This window comes from Canis lupus, chromosome 3 (assembly GCF_003254725.2).
Source record: "Canis lupus dingo isolate Sandy chromosome 3, ASM325472v2, whole genome shotgun sequence".
Taxonomy (NCBI): Eukaryota; Metazoa; Chordata; class Mammalia; order Carnivora; family Canidae; genus Canis; species Canis lupus.
Window position 1 is genome coordinate 6,667,539 of NC_064245.1, and position 19,089 is coordinate 6,686,627.

Below are 19,089 nucleotides of genomic sequence, written 5' to 3' on the forward strand. Positions count from 1 at the left end.
GCCAAGGAAAAGGGCTTGTTTTTTTGCTTTTCAGTAGAGCTTTTTTTTTTTTTTTTTTTTTTTTTTAGACAAAGGAATCTTACTTAACAGAATGATTTTAAAGAAAGTAAGACACCAAAAATAAATTAATTTGGTTGATAATACCTGATTAAGGTATCCCTGTTAAAAATAAATGATGTAAAAAAATTAAAAATAATAAAAAATAATAAAAAATAAAAAATAAGAATAAAAAAATAAACGATGCTTTGCTGATTATGCCAAGAATAAAATGCATTCTTCCTTCTTTTTCTCTTCTTACTCCTTCTTCCCTTCTTACATGTCCTTCCTTTTATCTTTCATTTCTTCCTCTCCTGTTCTATCTCATCTTTCTTTTGTCTTTCTTTCCTAAAATATTTCTAATATTTTTAAGAATAATCCTTAATCTGCTGAAATAATTTAAAGTTAGCACACTGAAAGGACTGTTGCCCAGTATAAACTTAGATTTAAATTAAATAGGAAAGCAGATTTGTTAGCTCATGCAGTAATGATGGCAGGTAAGATGTTTTTCCTTTCCTGATTATTTAAAGAAAACAAACTTTTCAAACATTTTATTTATTTATTCATGAGAGACACAGAGAGAGAGGCAGAGACACAGGCAGAGGGGGAAGCAAGCTCCATGCAGGTAGCCCGATGCGGGACTCGATCCCAGGACCCTGGGGTCACAACCTGAGTCGAAGGCAGATGCTCAACTGCTGAGCCCCCCCAGGCGGCCCTAAAGACCATTTTCAAATCTCAAGAACATTTGAGATATTTAAGCTCGTGTATCTGTCCATTTCACTATTGTGTTTTTGTGCACTCTTTAAGAACCAATGTTCCGGAAATGTATGTTGTGATTCTGTTTAGTATTTTGTTATTTTTGAGACTTGGAACAATAATGGAATAATAATAAAGAAATGATGAAGAAGTCATCAAATACAGTACACTGTGAATGTTCTAGCAATTTAGATTACATATTATAGCATCGAGGTTGCAAATTATCTTAGTCATTTCTGGCTGCTATAACGAAAATACCAAAGACTTGGTGCCTTAAACAACAGACATTTATTTCTCACAGTGCTGGGCACTGAGAAGTCTAAAATCATGGTGCCATGGTCTGATTGAGGCGGAAGGCCCCTTACTGGTTTTCTCATATGGTAAAAAGAGTGAGATCCATCTTATGTCATCCATCTTATGTCATCAGTATGGTCATTAATCCCACGAGGACTCCACCCTCATGATACCATCTAACCCTACTGATCTCCCAAAGGCCCCACTTCCAAATACCATCGTGTTGGTAATGAGAGTTTCAACATACAAATTTTAAGGGAACACAAACATTCAGCCCAATACAAATATTCCCACAAAATTGATTAAAAAGTTGTTCTTAATAATTCTTAAATAATTATTTTTGTTTTGCTTCAATTGTACCCATTTCCCATTCTTCCAGCAACAGTCTACCTTTCTTTTGTGTATTTTCCCCTACTAAGTCCCAGATGATGCATTCCAGGAGAGGCTTTGCCAACAGCTACAGCGGTGGTCATGTGATACAGACCCATATCAATCAACATAGCCTATATCCTTGGCTCCAGCCATAGAATCCGTGATGGGTATGCGCCAATGGAGATCTACAAGCACATATTCCTACTGGATTAGATACCAAAAGGGGTAGGAGCAGGACCTTCATGTTTTGATGATGTGATATCTAAGAGTAGAGCCTGTTCAGAGAAAGGAAACAGATGAAGATAGAGCAACTGGGCCTGATGATCTCATCAAGCTCCTGTCTCCCTCCCCAAAGCCATCCAATTTATGAGTCCCGTACAACTGCCTTTCCAGTAATATGACCTAATAAATTCTCTTTTGGCTAAAGCCATTTTGATTTTGGTTTTCAGTCATTTGTTACTAACAGAATTCTAATGGATAAATTTGATTATTTACTCAATCCAGATCATCATTTTTGGATTGACTCGCCCTGTTTCATATCAGTCAAAGATTGTTAGATATTAAACATAGCATTTCAGACCTCTACAATGTTCTTTTCTTTGAAACACTGAAAAAATATACTTTTGGGAATGCACATTGATAATATTTCAGTACTGTGTTTAGTACTTTGATTTTTAAACTTGTAAGGAGTTCAAGGGGAGATTGTTTTCTAAGGCTTTAAAGAAAAAAAGGTTTTGAGTTTTTGATATGTTTTTGCCTCTTGAAATGTGGTGACTAGCAACTACTGCTGGGCTTTTCCTTCTGTGGCCCCTTCCATGTGAATGGACTTTCAATGCATATGATCAACCACATAAGCTTTCCATAGGCAGGAATGAATCATACATTGTCCAATATTCTTTTTTATGAGGACTTTTTACCTGGGCCTTTTAAAGATTATAAAAAAAAAAAAATAGCCATTCTTTCTCATCACGATCAACACAGGAAATTAAAATGAAGAAAAGTATCAATAATACTTTTATCTTCCCAAGTATAGCACCAAAATACTGCATTTACCTTCTCAATTGTTCCAGTAGGTTAAAAAAACAAAACAAAACAAAAAACAAAAACAATAAAAAAACCCCTCAAAAAACAAACTTATATGGCCAATAAGTTTTGCATTATCTAGACATAGCTATAAGTTCTCTATTTGATGTCTTTTTGGATTTTTAGAAATGTTAGAAACAAATCTTTTCAATTTTCTGTTTTATATCTCCCCTTAAGAAAAAGTGAGCTGGAACCTGCAATGATTTATAAATGAAATTCAAATGGAGGAAACTATACGTTAAAAAAATAAAAGTTTTTTCTCTACAACAATATTCTGGTTCACCTAGAATTTCTTTATTTAGTTGATAATCACATCACTGGTTAGAAGTTGTGACTATATAGGAATATTATGTTGCTATAGTCTAGGTTAATTGAGATAAGAGATTCAGAAAGTATTTCTCATTTACATTTTTATCACTGTTTCTTTAAAAGTGTTTATTTAATAACAACTTTAGAACAAATCACTAGTCTTCAGAATCATCTCTTCAGGATCGCCTCTTGTTTATACATTTCTCGTCAAACTATATTTTTGAAGTAGCCTTATTTTCATAGGCTTCTGATGCTTTTTGCTTTCTGTGAAGTCTGAGAGAACTACTTTTCTTCCTCTAGAATTGTTCTCCTTAGCTGAGGCAGGAAAATTTCAATATTTAAAAATTAGTTTTTTGTGTGGACACTTCTAAAGCTGGCAAAAAATGTATTTTTAAATAGATAATTAAAATATCAATTAATAAAAGGTAGATAGTAAAAGACAAACATAAAGATAACCAGGGTATGGTTTCCTATATTCCAAAAATCTACATTAAGAGAGCACAGGGGCCACACATCTGATTTCTCATGGAGTGAGAGCAGAAGTTGTTTTGTTTTTTCTTTTTTCTTTTCTTTTCTTTTCTTTCTTTTCTTTTCTTTTCTTTTCTTTTCTTTTCTTTTCTTTCTTTTCTTTTCTTTTCCTTTTCTTTTCTTTTCTTTCTTTTCTTTCTTTTCTTTCTTTTCTTTTTTTTTTTTCTTTTTTTAAAGCAGAAGTTTTAATCAGGTCATCAGCATCCTAACCCTGAGATTTCGATTAGAATTACTTATTGGGCGTCCTCTATTTTACATAGTGGGCTTCTACCTGAGATTTTGTTTGTACTAAAGGCTCTGTGGAAAAGTAAATAAATAGAGAAAATAAAAATTCTTCATTTAAAAGTCAGGAAACTTTTAAGGCCAGTATTCTTAATTCAAAAATGACTGATTCTAAGGAATCTTGTTTCTCTTTGTTAGTAACTCAAAGCTGTACACAACATAACGATAAAGATTGGCAAATCCCACAGAAGATAATAAGACACAGACACAGGATACTCATGAGTTAGAAAATTCATGCCTCCAAAGCTCAAAAGTCAGCCCCTCTGCCAATACCAAGCCTCTTCCTTCCCATCTCTAGGAGAATTAGACAATGATTCTTTCTGACTATGGTAAATTTGAAATGCTTCTAGTAGTTGTGTACGCTGCTTCATTGCACTCATATAAGTGCTTTCTTCCCCTTAAACTGTAAAAAATTTTTAGGCCAGCCACAATCGATACCTTACTATCTTGCTATGCCATACACTTATCACAGATGCTCTATAAATGGCAGTGGAATAAATGGATACACGTTACTACTCCATTTTCCTTACATAGATGCACCTGTACTACTCATGTCCCCCAGCGAGGAATATTCCCCTTTTAGTCCTTACTTATATAAGTCTTCCTGCCCATTCTCCAGACCATGGCTCTAATGGGGTCATCTCCTCAATAGAGAGACCGCCTCTGAAATCCTGTCTCCCATACATTGTTCTTGTTTATGGAACCCTTGCTTTGCAGAATATCAAAATTTGTAAAAGATGATAGATGATAGATAGATAGATAGATAGATAGATAGATAGATATAGATATATAGATAGATATAAATCTATATCTATAGATAGATAAAAGTCTATCTATCTATATATCTAGTAGTGGCTTTAATTATTTTATATCTCTGTCCCACTTATAAAGCAAGCTCTGTGCTTTACTGGAATGTAATGTGTGTATTCTTCCAGGATTTGGGCCAACCTAGAACTCATAGTTGCTCATAATATTACTTCATGTATGAAGTAAATTAATAAAACAAAGGTAAATGAGGACATCTTTGATTTAAGACATATGTGCTTTAATAGCAACCACTTCAGCACCCTTCATGAAGAAAAACCATTAAGTATAAAAGGGGGAAAGAAAAGCCTTTGTGCACATAGCAAATGCATCCTTTAGATCTTTGCAGAAATGAAGAATCAAGGTCAAAACCAGAAGAGAATGTCTAAATGCATTATTAAAGACAGTTTTGAGGCCCCTTCATAAGCTATCTTTACAAGGAACCAGCTGCCGTAGTCAAGAATGACAATATGATTTAAATAATAAAAATGATGCCTATTCTTTTAGTTACTGTCAAGGACCACTGGGATCATCATCAGTGATCTTTATAAAATCCCTTTTGTGTTTCACCCAAGACCAGGTTTGTAACAAAGACCAACATGTTGAAAGCCAATTTGTCCCATTCCCATTTTATCACCTTGGAAGAGTGTGCCCACGGGGAGCAAACAGACAAAGGAGCAAGTGTATCCTTAGAGAGGGGACCAAGTACAAAGATCTGAAGAGTGAAAGAACCATAAGAAAACAGTTAATAGAAGGACCTTCACATGCTAGGCACTTTAGAGACGGTAATTTTAGCAATGATTAAAGGCTACTTGCTTTACTTCTTCTCTTTAGAAATAGAAACTTTTTTTTTTCTCCTTCTGGGCTCACTACACCTTGGAACAAAAGACATTTTCTAGCTTGCCCTGTGACTAGGTATGTAGTTAATTTCTCTAAGTTCTGGCCACAGATATCTAAGTGGGAAGACATGGCACTTCCTCCAAAAAGAGGGGGTAAAAATTTCAGGCGCAAAGGGGCAACTTTTGTTCCAGTGCATTTACTGCTTCTTCATGCCAGCACACCAGCCCTGGACGGACAGCTTATTTCTAGGCCTCTAGAGATTTTTACGTGAGAGATAAATAAAATTCTATCTTATTTATGCATCCAAATCTAAGACTAACTCATACAATGATGGTGAGAAAGAAAAAAAAAAAAAAAAAAGCAAGGCCTCTGATATCCTGGAGGTTAGAAGGCTAGTCAGGAACCATTTGTGTCTCTAAAATGTAAAATTGTGGGGCATTTCAGTGGCTGAGGGGATGCCTTTGGCTCAGGTCTTGATCCTGTGCCTGGGTCCCAGGATCTAATCCCAGATTGGACTCCCTGCAGGGAGCCTGCTTCTACCTCTGCAGATGTCTTTGCCTCTCTCTGTGTGACTTTCATGAATAAATAAATAACATTTAAAAAATAAATAAAATAAAATGTAAATTTCCGAATTTTTTGTGAAAATTAGGCCCAGTAATTAGGTAGAGTTAAAATCCATTGAGTAAAACTAAAAAATAAATACTATTCTTAGCATTCTTAAGAAATGAATAAGTAACTTGATCTTTTCCTCCATGAACTCAATATCTAATGCTCTGAGGAAAATATTCCTTATCAATTCACTCTTTGAAGACACAGATTTCATTCCTTTCCCCAACCTTCCCAGATGCTCAGTGGAAACTATGTTTCAGGTCAATGTTTGAGGAGTTATGACTGGATCAGATTTGATATGAAGTAAATCATTTTATCATGTTAACTGTTTCCTCAAAATTCCTAACACATTTAATGATACTTATTGGCCCGATCCATAATATATAAGCTATTTCCTATTAATTCTACCAAGTGTCTTCTGAACTATATACTACTTACAGAAAAGAGCCATACATCATTTGACTTTGATGTTATTACAGAATTTATTGTGTTTAGGTGTTCAGTAATATTTACAAAATGAATTAATAGAAGTTATACACTGCAGAAGAAATGATTTTTTATCCTTTTTGGTAATCAGAATATATGAGTATATGTCTCATCGATGTCTCTTTCTTTTGTTGTGCTGGATATATATTTTAACTTTGCCCTGCTTGGATTCGCATTTCCAGATGGGTTATGACATACCTTGTAAACTTCAAGAGTTTCTGAGTAAATCAAGTAAGAGAGTATGTATAAAATTCAGGTTTATGTTGTGAAAGTGTAAGGGATCTAGAATCATGCAGTCTTAGGTTTGTGTCTTGACTTAATTCTACTGGTTGAATGACTTGGAAAATTAAAGTATCTGAGCTTCGATTTCTTCTTCTTTAAAATGGTAATCTTAGCACATAGCTAACAGAGTTGTTATGATGTCTCTCTTCATCTATTAGCTTTCTTTCCTCTCTATGCTCCATTATCAACAATCTTCTGTGATATAGCAATAATGATGACCACTACATCTGCAGACTGTCAGCGATCATTTCTATGGAAAAGAAGTTCCAGTTTCTTAACTGTTTCAAGAAAACTAAATAGCATGATTCTCATTAGGCCGGCTTTATTGTGCATCTATCTCAGATCTCATCCATTTGACAAGGGTAGAAGGAATTCTGATTGGCTAGATTAGGTATAGAAATAGAGAAATAATCGGCCTCAGCCCCCAACCAAGCAATAGGAACTAATATTGGGGCAAATTCAGTTTCTCAAAGGAAAATCTAGTTCTGAAGGGCTGCACATAGAAAGTCCACTTTGGTACTTTACCAAGAGTGCTTCAAACAATTCATCATTTATTTTCAAAGTTAAAGTCCTTAAACTGAGCTTATGTCCTTTACTACCTTGCTTTAGCCTTTAACTTCTTTGAAATTTCTTTTCTGACAGATGTCAAGCAACTTTCCTTTTGAATGATTTTCTACATGCTTTATCTTTCATCCATCTAGTCCCCATTTTGTCCTTTCACTGTAAGTCCAAAATGTCAAGTTTATTTTCTGATAGCAAACATGTATTTTTAAGTGCTTAGTAATACGGCCGGGATTCTGATTGTACTGTACCAGAAAATTCAATCCATTATTAGAGTTAACTGATTATGCCGTACAACAGATAAACAGTTATTTCATTTATGCTGATTTGGTTTCATTAAGATCATTACTGCATTACTGTAATTTCAGCCTTTTTAATAGGAACTACTCATGAAAATGGTAAAACACTAGATAATGTCTTCAAACCTTCTCTTTCATCTGCTCTTTATTTTTCTAAGAACTAAAACTCTTATCCCTTTCTCAGTACTCAATTATAAGAATAACAAACTGTGTAATATGAAGGTGACTTAATGGCCATGGGAAATCATTTGCATTTTTTGAAATAGCTTCAACCATATTTCTGTGAATAAGGTGTTCACATATTACCCTCACTAAATATTTAGACAATGAGTCCCCTTTTCCATATTTGCAATTTCTAATTCCCTGGTCAGACAGATGCTTTCCTGGCTTCTCCGTACTTGATGTTATGAAGCATCTTAGTCTGATAACCATCATTTTCCTTCTGTAATTCTTCAGTGGTTTCTGTAACAATTCCCTTGGTGCTTTTCTTACTTTATCCCCTATTATATACAAATGCTATTATTTTCAAAAGAGAGAAGGAAGCAAGTACCTCAATTCACACAATATATATTATGTTATAGGATGCCTGGGTTGGCTCAGTGGTTTAGTGCCTGCCTTCAGCCCAGGGCATGATCCTAGAGTCCCGGGATCGGGTATCATGTCGGGCTCCCTGCATGGAGCCTGCTTCTCGCTCTGCCTGTGTCTCTGCCTCTCTCTCTCTTGTGTCTCTCATGAATAAATAAATAAAATCTTTAAAACATATATATAATATAATAATATATATATTATAATATATATAATATCTTTAAGACATATATATTATGTTATATATATAATCTGTTATAGATATACTAGATCTCTAGCTGGACAGCCATATGCCTTTTTTTAATCCCAAGATTATCTATTAGTACATTCAGTAAACATTTGAGAGGAACAGGGGGCTGATACAGATTTCTGTATGCACCAAGCACATACTGGAAGAAGTAAATACAAAATCAAAAGCTATCCATATTTTTATAAATAATAAGTTTATTCACATTTTATCTTGAACAGAAAAAGCCTTTGGGGAGTCTAGCTGTAGTGGCAGTACTGGGTGTTGTAGCCTAACCACTCAGTTTCTCTTACCTAATAGAAAAAAATATATTAAGGCACCAGACTTGTCAAGTATATTAGCATACATTTGACTTGGGAGAAAATACACAAGCATTATTTGCAAAACTATTCTGAATAAATTTAGTGCTAAAAATATCAATATTCAGTTGACCCTTGAATAACATGGGTTTGAACTGTGTGTGGCCAATTACATGCAGATTTTTTTCTGATAAATACAGTATAGGACTGTAAATGAATTTGCTTTTCCTTATGATTTCCTAAATAATATTTTCTTTTCTCTAGCTTATATAATAATACAGGATATAATACACATAAACATACAAAACATGTATTAATTGACCATTTATGTTATCGGTAAGTCTTCCATTTCCTAGCAGGTTATTAATAGTTAGGTTTTGTGGGAGTCAAAGGTTATACATGGTTTTCTACTGTGTGGGGGTGGGAGTGGTACTCCTAATACCCCGGTCATTCAAAGGTCAACTGTACAATGAGTACATTCTCATTAGAATAAGAAAGGAGTTAAATACAAGTTGAATATATCAAGAAAGCCTTCAAAGAAGTACAGAATTGTGATTGAAATGGGTAGAATTTTGACCTGGAAAGAAGAGGTAAAGAATGGAAGTGAATGGTATGAAGAAAAGACAAAATCCATTAGGATTTATATTGTAGGAAATAACATAGCTGATAAGAACACAGAAGGAACATTTTAAAACACTATTGTTTTCATCTCCTACCTCCATTATGATGATCAATGTTATGGATTGTATTATTGTTCAAAATATTTTGTATCCCTTCTTGGATGTAGATTATACTTCCCAATCCCATTGGCATTCTGATTTGCCATGTGACTTATGGTACATCTCCATTCATCTGACTTCAGAGGATCATATTAACTACATTGGTCAATGACTTGGGAACAAAAGAGCATGAATAACTTCCAAGTTAAAGTTTAAGAGCTAGTTTGAGTTTGCCCTGTTTCTCTTATAACTCTTTTAAAAAGACTAGCAGGCTCTCAGATATAGGCTTCTTTGTCATCTAGATGACATAGTACAGAGTTGTAGTGATCAACAGTGGACATAAAATATGAAAAATAAGCCTTTATAGTCATAAGTTGGAGATTTTTTGGGTTGTATGTTAACCTCAACTGATTGTTAGAAATTTATCAAGAGATTCTTCAAAAAAGCAGCAGCTTGTGAGTGAGATCTGAGTCATAGATAAGATTTCTTCAAATAGAAATTCTAAGATAATGTTGATAGTATGAAAGAATAGGAACAGCAAACATATGGATTAATTTTTGAGTGTACTGAGTAACAGAGTTTGATGAAAACTTAGATTTGTTTTCTCAAATTTCTTTTTTTATTTTTTTTAATTTTTTTTTATTTATTTATGATAGTCACACAGAGAGAGAGAGAGAGAGAGAGAGGCAGAGACATAGGCAGAGGGAGAAGCAGGCTCCATGCACCGGGAGCCCGACGTGGGATTCGATCCCGGGTCTCCAGGATCACGCCCTGGGCCAAAGGCAGGCGCTAAACCGCTGCGCCACCCAGGGATCTCTGTTTTCTCACATTTCTTAAATTGTTTTTGTCTATTTATAAGTAATGTTTGAGCTAAAAATCCTACTTAAAAAGAGGGATCAGTGTTACTAAAATTCCTCCTATCCAAATTTTTGATAACCTTAGAATTTAGTAAAAAAAAAAAAAAAGTAAAGAAACCAGTTATTATCAATAATTACTCACAAGTTTATTGTTCTAAAATTTGAAAGAGATTATACAGAAGTTTGCAAGTCACTTACTAAGGATGAGTCATACATTTGAGAGCAAGAAGGTTTTTAGCCAGATGACTAGAACAGAAGATAATTATTTTAGAATGGTTGTGAGGGAAATTAGTTATACTGTGAATCAGTAAATGAAATACTCCAAGTGTTCAAAGAATATATGATCATAATCTCAGTATTGTGAAGCTTGTGGATCTTTCCAAAAACATTTTGTTTTCTTTCAATTTTAAAAATAGTATGTTCCATGGTAAAAATTTAAAGAGGATGATAAGGCGTAGAGAAAAAAGGTAGAATTTGATCAAACTGCAGCATTCCTCCAACATGACATACACTAGCCTTTCCACTGCTCTTCCTACAATGTAAACACCGCTGTGCTGTGGCCTGTCCTGAATCAGGATGAGGCAAACATAAGAAGAAATCAGCTTTGGAGGCAAAGCTAGCCCTCAGCCTTAGGCAGGGTCATGTGCCTGAGAAGAGCCACAGAAATCATTGTTATCTGGGGCCCAGACCATGTTCCACATGAAGTTCCTTTAAGGACCCAAGTTATCAAGCAGAGGGACATTGCTGGGTGACTGCCAAAAGACTTTTTTTGGGGGGAGGGGATACAAAATTTAAGAGAGAATATATTATGTGGACTCCTATATGAGCCCAGTAGATAATATAATTGAAACGTTTTTAATTTTCTAGTTTCACTAAACATTTGGCAAAAGCAGCATAGAGGCATTATATTATCCAGAAACATTGCTTTTTTCAATAGAATTATTTAAGATTAAAGCCAGGATGGAAAATAAACCAAAAGTAGCAGGGAAATTAAGGTTAGGTTAAAAACGTCCACTAAACCCTTCCTCTGGCAACTCCACAAAGGGGGTCTCTCTGTTTTTTGAATTTTGTCAATGTCCCACTGGTTTTAATGATACTCATAATTTCCACATAAGTTTCTGTATTCTCTAATAAAGTGTTAGAATTTGAATTTCAAACACCATATCTCCTATGTCTCTTCCTCAGAATAATTAACACTGAGATTTACCCAGAGAAAATGCCCAATAAATGTTCTTTTTTAATTTTTTAATTTTTATTTTTTATTTTTTATTTTTTTCAATAAATGTTCTTAATAATAAACTTAGGAAATAGAGGTTAAAACTAGATAAATTATATTTGAATTACAAAAGCAGTTAAATTATAAGGCAAGATATATAAACAGGAGTTGAAGTGGGATTTAAAATATGCAACATCAATGGAGACTTTGAATGGAAAAGCAATATAATTGATATTATTGAAGGAATATTTATTTGGAAAAGAGAAATAGTATAGAGAGAAACTACATGGCAGCTAATATAATAATCTAAATTTGTAGCAGTGATGATGGAAAGGAAGAGGTTGACACAGAAATTGAGTGAAAAGACACACAGGTCTGTTGAGCCTATATATTCCAATAATTTTTTTCCCCATACCAAGAGCTTCACACAGTTCTGGGACAGGATAGTTAATGAATAAATATTTGCTAATTTCATGTATGAATAATGTAATTTCTGATGGAAAGGGTACATAAGAAAGACTAGAAAGAGATGGTTTCATGCTTCCTACCTTGTTACTAAGGAAATAATGTTCCACTAACAAAAATAAAGAAGTTAGAAGAGTTTCAATACAATGGTGAGAGAATCACAAAATTACTCCTGAAGTACCCTTGACACAATCCATTGGCAATGGTTAGCAGGCAGGGGAGAAGGTGGACTGGAGCTAAAGGTAAAAAGCAAATATAGGATGTATGGGGTCTGAGACCTTACTCTCAAAATTAGGATTCAACCAACTACTTGTGTCATTCAACTTCTCTGGACGTTATTTTCTTGTCCCCATAAGGTGAAAGTGTTGAGCAAAATAGAGGTTAAATTGAGCCCTACAAAGATAGTAATAAGAAGTAAGACTTGGTAATTTTTAGAGGTTAGTGGTAGGCCATAAACATTTTCCTTGGGTTGTGAGTTTTAGGGTAGGATCAACTAATACCTTTGAAATATTGAGTGCTTAACCCATAGTTAACCATTTTTCAATGAATATCATCTTTATAACTTGGAAAAATTGAACAGAATGAGAATGACCAGGGGAGTATACTAAGAGAGAAATAATTCTTAAAGTTGACCCAAAAGTTCTAGTATTTCAGAATGTGGTGAAGCAAAAAAAAAAAAAAAAAAAAGAATGTGGTGAAGCTTCTAGCTGTAAATTTCATGATTTCCTGGACTATATAAATATCAGCTTAGAATTAATCATTCTGGCTTGAAAAATAGTAATATCCCCAGTTTACTGTGAGGTAAGATCCTCTTCTCTCACCTGATAGTTTTTGTTCCTCTTCTCTAAACTTCGTTTCATTTTCCAGGATACCTTTTCTTACCTATGCAAATCCAGAATACACCTGGATACAAAATACACATCCTCTCAGGAGGAAAAACAAAACAAAACATGCTGTCTAAATTTTCTCAGATACCTATCTTGATGAGGTGGCATTCACGGGGCATTATTAACCTGGCATGTGATCCTTTCCTGGCTTGTAATTGTAATTGTCATCTCTCATCACATAATATCAGAAGAATAGTGCAAATTTTTTGCTTGGCACTTTATTTTTGCATGCATTAAATTTTATCTATTTTTTCTACACCAGAATAATATAAACATTACAAACCTGTAGTTTCTTATACTAGCTTAGTCGTTTATTGTCCATAAAATATGAATGTAGCTACAAACTTACCATTATATAAGTAATCAGAGGACCATAGAGGTCCATAGAGAACCACAGAGACAGGGATGCAACATTAACTTGGGGAAGGGGGTGGGGAAGGTGGGAAACCCATCCACTAAACCACAGAACACAGGCTAATTTTACCCACTGAAATGGTGTAAAAGAAAAGCAAAAATGGTGTAAGCCATTTTCAGGAAGTTTGGCTTCATCTGACATCTTCTCGGCACCATTCCCTGATAGCCCCCTATTCCATAAATATTCTGAAAAAAGTAGAAGGACAAAATGTCTTCAAGACAAATGAAAGATTAGACTATAAGCCAAACTACGTCTTCGAGAAAGCCTCTGGTAACAGTTTTGAGTCAATCCGGTGACTTTCTAAATGTCATAAGTATGAAGGAGAGGGATATTTACCATGCTATGGCAGGAATGTCATAATCATCTACACCACCTTGTATGTGTCCTCTTTGCATTGTGACTCTAGCTCCTCTCATGAGGTAGAGTTCGTTTCTCTACTGGAATCCAGACTGGCTTGTGAATTGTTCTGGCCAGTAAGAACGAGGCAAAAGTCTTATCGATCTAGTTCTGAGCCAAGGCTTCATGATGTTCATTCTCTTTAAATCCTTATGACCTACCATGTAAGCAGGCCTGGGCTCCTCTGCTGCACCAGACACATACCACCTCGGCTGAGGCCAAGCTACATCAGCCAGATAACTACTGACACCTAGGGAAACGCAGTATAGATCAGGAAAATTGTTAAGTTAAACCTACAGCACATTGCCAACCTGTATTATGGGTTTAAATAAATCCTTATTGTTTTAGATCATCAAGTTTTGGAGCGGGTGTTACATAGAAGTTAACTGATACATATAGTCATAATGCAAGCACCTGGAGTTACTATATAATCCCATTGCAACTGTCATAGAATGTTTTTTTTAACAAGGGTAAAACCACTGTCCTTGAATAATAGTTAAGTCTATAAATTGTAATTTTAAAAACACAACAGAATTTAAACTTTCAATAGTTCCTGAATTACTTAACTTGGATGTTTTCTTAGATCAAGTAATAAAATAATTGTTAAAAGACCCCTAGAATTTTAAGTTGTATAGATAAACATTGTCTCTGCAGTGAGGTATGACATTTTCTTCTTTGGGTTGTGGAGACAGTCACAGTCTGAAGTCATGTCAGTCAGATTTCCTACCCTTCTCCCTTCACTTCCTTTCTCTTTTCAATATATTTTGGATAATTCATGAGTTGTTATAGTGTTTCTCTAGTGTTTCAGTTTATAATCTTGATTTTCATGATCAGTTCCCAAATTGATCAGTCTTTTACTGTAACAACACATTTATTTCTGGAAAGTTCATTACGCTAAGGTACTCTGCATTTATAGATGACATTTGAAAGACCTGAGAATGACTGCAATAGACTTCCATGTGATAATTAAACATTATAATGCGGAAAATAACATAGACTATTCCAGTTGACAGAAAATATTAGTCAAAAAGTTTAAATACCCCACATACTTCTCAAGATCCTTATCCAGTTGGTCTGACTGGTCATTATCTGTTTGGTAAAACTTCCCAAACAACTCATTAATAATTAAAAAGCTATCCGAATTATAAACTTCAAACAGCAGAATCCAAATGTCATTTATGCATAATTCAAAAGAACTTGCGGAAAACAATCTTTGGATCACAATTGCTCTCTAATCCACCTCTTGAATTACTACATAAGAATTCAATGCCAGGGCAATTCAAATCAATTCATTCATGGTTGATGTTAAAATTTCATCTATAAGGATACTATGGCAGAAACGAAACTGAATTAACAAAGGGGGAAACTGTAGAAGGTGGCAATTGTTTTTGGTAAGCACGCTGTATGATTTTGACATTATTTTTTTTACATAGTTTGGTGGTTCCTGACATTATACGTATATTTAAATTCTTAGTAAAGTTATATCTGGGAATCTTCTTCAATGCTTTAAAATAAATTCTCTGATCAACATGGATACACTATTAAAATCTAATATGATTTTTTTTATCAGATTTGACTTGACTTCTAAGATTAGTAAGCTTCTTGAGGTGTCACTGACCCCAAAATAACTGGAAAAAGGGAAAATGGTCTAAGGTCAACATTAATATTTCTCTCTATTTCTCTACTTATGCATTGAGTGCTATTTGCTATACAAGTTTAAGGAACGTTGGTCATAGGACTGAGGTGAATGGTTTATTCATGTATAGCTAGTGTATTATCACAATAATAAATTAAACACTGGAATAAAATATATCCTTGTTATATCACTGAAATGACTTTTTTGTTTAACAATCATAGTTACCAGAGAGACAGATTATGAATATAGACAAGGCATATAGTTGTATTCTTTGGAATTATGAACTATATTCCCTATGAATCCAAAATGGAGTCATTATGATTAATCTTACCTCAATGAATACAAAATAAATGAATAATTACCCTCCACTTATTTTAAAATATTACCTTCAGCATATAATACACATAAGTTACATTCAATTCCCTGTAATGTAAAAAGCTTAGTTCAAACTGACAAAGGACAGGAAATTCAGAGTCAAAGCTGAAAGTATCTTGGAGTGTTAGTCTCATAGCACATATGGTAAAAACTATCTGTAGTATGAATTCACATATGGTAGGTCTTTGAATGGGTTTCATTTCCCTGAGGAAAGGGAGGTTTCCTTTGAGATAAAAGGAAGAAGCTCCTATATTATGCTTATTTGAAAAATGGCTATGTGTGAAATTTAAATGCATAATGCGTACCATATACTTCTAAAAACTCCTGTTAACCAATGGCATGCAAGCACGGGCAGAAGTTAACAATAATCTCTAACCTCAGCTGTCAGTTTGACAGAATGTGCTGTGAAAAGCAGAAAAGTATGGATGACTCAGCATAATCTGTCACCACAACTTCAAAAAACAATGGGGACTCATAGAGAAAGTAAGTGCATGTTATTTAATTTCCAATACTTCAACGGGCTTGGGATATTTTCTAGCCTACAGGTTTATTGTGCAGTCTAAGCTTGTTGTAAAGTTTTGAGGGAAGCTCGACATACTGTTACTTTAGGTACTTCATATTTAATAATATATATAATATGCACTTTAAAAACAAATATCAAATATTTTATGCATTATTTTCACATACCTTAGTATTTATTATTTTGATTTTGCATATGGAAGGTTTGTTATAATGTAACAAATATGAAAAGTTGAAAAAGAAATACGTAAATATGAAAAGACATATGTAAAGTTATAATACAGGTACTGGGCATAATCTGCATGTATACACACGCACCCAGACAGTATTTTAGAAGAAAGATATGTTGGTGGATAATGAGCATAGTAATTTGTAAAAGCATTATGCAATCAGAAGAATATTCATATCCCATGTAGGAAAGAACATTAGTAAGACCTGCAATGGGGTCATGAGGAGGGGCCCATTATGTACTTTCAAGCTGGGAGGGGATTAGGGACAATGTAAGTCTCTAAGGAACTTTGGAAACAGGGTTTCCAGGACATTGAGGAAGCTAGCTATTGTTGAGAAAAGGTCATTTATTACTGTCTAATAAAACCTCAGTCATGAGACCATTCAGATGGATATCGGTGGGCCATATGCTTGGGGGATGATCACCAACACATATCTTGAGGGTTTAAAGATAAAGGAAATTTCTAAAGGAATTTTTATATGTTAAAGTAGACTTACAGGATCCTTGGGTTGGGCTAAGACTGCCTCTTGCCCTTAGCAAAATATTAACATTGAGGCAGCTAAGTTCCTAGAGGAATGTCACCCTACCTGCTTCAGGAGCTTGTTAATGGGCTATAGGTAGTAAGGAGATTTAATAGCTTTTCTCCTGCCTTTGTTTCCCACATGAATATCCATTATAAAGATTAAACGAATAGAGTTAAAAAAAAAAAAACTAGTTTAAATACTAAGAAAGAAGTGGACCATGGATCAAAATATCCAAATGTAAGTGAGCTAGTATAAGTTTCTATAATATAGCACAATCATACAATGGGGGAAAAGTTTTGAAATAAGAAACACCAATTATTAACTATTCATAATGTGCATCTAGCTCTATAAATTAGCATAAGCTTAAAGACCCATTACCTGGGAAAAAAATGGATTAGGTCTTAAAGGAATTGAGCTGTAGGCAATTAAAAAATGTTATTGACAATAAAACACAAAGCTCAGAACATGGGTAATTAATTTGTTAAGGTTATTAATGATATTTCTAATTAGATGCAACAAAAATAATTGTCAAAGGGTATATATAAATTAAAAGACTAGTAAAATGTTGATGAATTTTATATTCTAATTTCAGGTTTAACAAAATTAGATAATAATAGGGAATTGGCAGTCTCCTACTACAGATGATAGTTTGTGGTCACAAATATACTGTGAGCTTCTGGGAATTAATAAACTATTGTCAGGAAAATTGATTTGGTAGCAAAATGAAATTCTTACATGAGATCTAACAAATTATCAAATCTTAGATCTGAAAAGATCTGAGCTATCATCTGACTCAATTTTTTCATGCGTAGGTAGAGAGAATGTGGCCCAGAGAAGTTAAGAAATGTACCCAAAGCCATAAAATAGTGAGTGTGGCGGAGCTGGATCCGGAACAGTTTCCCTCTATACCAAATGTTTTCCACTTTACCTTTATATCACCACAGCTTTCCCAACCCCATAAATTTTGGGTAAGTAAATCCAATATATCATCTGACAAACATTTACCACCCACCATGTTCCAGGCACTTGTGCTAGGTGCAGGACAGAACAATGAGCAAAACAAGTACAGCAGGTGCACATGCATTTTAATGAGTGTCACTTCATCTTGATGCCCAGACTAGCTTATATATATATATATATATATATATATATATATATATATATATATATATTTTTTTTTTTAGTGCCTCTGGAGGAGAAAGAAGATGGATGCAAGGAGGTTACCCACATTCATTGAGGAATACATGTGAGAGTAAGGATGTGTGTGTGTCTTTTGTGTTAAGAGAAGGATACCTCAGCACTACTGGAAGTTACCTATTTCTCTTTAGAGTAATGTGTTGCCTAAGGTCACTGTCGCAAGGGATCATCATCAAAGGTGTATTCAGCTTACATCTCTGTAAAGTGCTGATCCCGGCTGTGTCATTGCCCCACTCTACCAGCTGTAGCATTCCTTGCTTTTCAGAACAGAAGACCTACGTAGTAAGATTTCAGTTGTTCCTTCAGAATCGGCAAGTCCCCCCAACACTATCCATGTAACGAACTACCTGACAAACTTCCCATCTTTCTCATATCAAACAAATCAAGACAAACACATGGCCTCACTTTCTTTCTTTCAAGAATTTATGTATTTACTCATGAGAAACACACAGAGAGAGAGGTAGAGACACAGGGAGAGGGAGAAGCAGGCTCCATATAGGGAGCCCAATGTGGGACTCGATCCCAGGACCCCAGGATCACACTCTGGGCGGAAGGCAGGTGCTAAACCACTGAGCCACCCAGGTGTCCCACATGACCTCACTTTCTTAATGGAAAATACTAAACCAGGGGCTTCAGACATCCATCTTAATAGAATATTAGTTTTAAAATGATTTTTTTATAAAAAAATTTAGGGTTATTTCATAAAATTTTGGTATTGTTTTGGGCTGGTTATTTTCGTGAAATAAATGTTCAATCTCCACTTGAGTTGGTGAATAGATCTCTGCAGGAAATATTTATTTGTTATTTGTTTTATATTTATTTAATATATATATTATATATTTAAATATTTGTATTTATTTGTTATTTGTTATAACATAACAAACAAATATTTGTTATATTCTCCTTTGGATTAACTGTGGCCCACTAAAAGTATGTGTAGACAGAAAGGTAGTAAATTTGAGTTTCAATACATTCTCTTGTG